We start from the raw sequence: 1,791 nt of genomic DNA, 5'->3' as shown, positions 1-1,791 counted from the left end.
AAATATAATGTATAATTATATAATATATAAAGTATAATCATAATATATCCTTTATATAAAACTTAATAATAATATACCTCTATAATAGAAAAAAAGATTTTAAAATAGAAATATATTTTTGGAAATATATTTTGGAAATAAGTTACATAACATAAGAAAAATCTAAAATATCTTCAGTACTTTTCAATATCGGGCAAGGACGACCACATTCAATACGATATACTGTATGATAATTTGCTTGCTGCGAACAACTAAATGTGTGTCAGACGCAGTCATAAAGAATCTTGCAAGGAATTCAGTAGTTAAGAACCTGCTGCAATGCGGAGCTCGGTATATTGAAAATTGATATCGTAAGAAGATAATTCGTTTACTATGTGATGCAGCAATGAAAATTACAATTTGTTTGTTGTGTGTGATCAGTGTAATACACGATTAAAGCCAAACGATCATGTTGGCATAGTTTTTGCAATTTAGTATCACTGACTTAATCGGAATAACATCGAATAACTCTAAGCCATTGAAGAAATGATTTATCAATATTATCGCTGTTTACGTTTATTTACGTAGCTTTATATAATGTTTGTTTGTTTATGTATTAATTTTGCGAAAAAAAATCAAATCGCGAATTTTAATGTGTAACAGAAATATATTTTCGATGCTAAAGAAATGTTTTCTTGAAATTCACTAGTTCAAAGTTTTTTGTTATTAATTTTAGAAGATATTTTAAAGTTTTCAACTATATAAAAAATTACAACTTGAATTTAGCATAAATGTAGTATGATTATTCTAACAGAATAAGCGTTTAAAAAAGATAATTGGAAAACATCGATGGAGCCACTGTATATAATTGTGGGACAGAGTCCTCGAAATCATTATATATGTAAAATTCATATGAAATTTCTATATATAATTCGATAATTACATGTGCATCCGATAATCACAAGAAATCATTGTATAATAAATAAAATCGTATATTTTGTTAAATAACTTTATATGTAGTGAAAAAAATTATTTGTAATCAGATGAAATCATATGAAATCATGTAATTTGTGGGACAATATTTCAGCTAATAGTTACTTCCTCGGAAAATGTTTAGAAAAATAAATAGATGATTGTAAAATAACAGATGTTTTATAAATAATTTTATATATATATATGCATGATATTTTGTAATAATTTTAATATGTATTAATAAATTTTAGGCAAATTTAATTTTTTACTTTATTTTACGAGAGAGAGAAACAACTTTTTTCTTATCATAATTTATTGCTAATAATTACATAAATTATGCAAAAAGTATATCTGATTTTGCTATAAAATTTTTAGGATGATATAAATACATAATATCATACAATAAATTTATATTTTCAGTACAATGTTTTTGATCTTTTATGTTTCTGATATCCGAATTTTGTAGATTTTTTTCTTTTTTACAAACGATTTTACATTGATGATTTATTGCGTATAAATTAATGATTATTGCTATAGTATAATGAAATTGATAAATATTCACGTTTTGGAAATGATTTCGCTCTCTCTTTCTCTCTCTCAAGTGCGTTATTTTTGATTGACAAATAAGTAGAAATAATTACATTTTGCGCTATTTGTCCTTCTGCGAACAATTATTTTTACACTAGAAAAATGTAACAAAAAAAATTAATTATTCATTGTGCAAAAAATAAATTACACAAAAAATAAATTATGAATGTAATAATTATTCGTATTATATTCGTGTTATGACGTAAAGAAATGAAAAAACTATAAATAGTAATTTAATTTTTTAATTTATAT

The sequence above is a fragment of the Atta colombica genome, unplaced genomic scaffold (assembly GCF_001594045.1).
Source record: "Atta colombica isolate Treedump-2 unplaced genomic scaffold, Acol1.0 scaffold175, whole genome shotgun sequence".
NCBI lineage: Eukaryota > Metazoa > Arthropoda > Insecta > Hymenoptera > Formicidae > Atta > Atta colombica.
Note: the sequence above shows the minus strand (reverse complement) of the source record.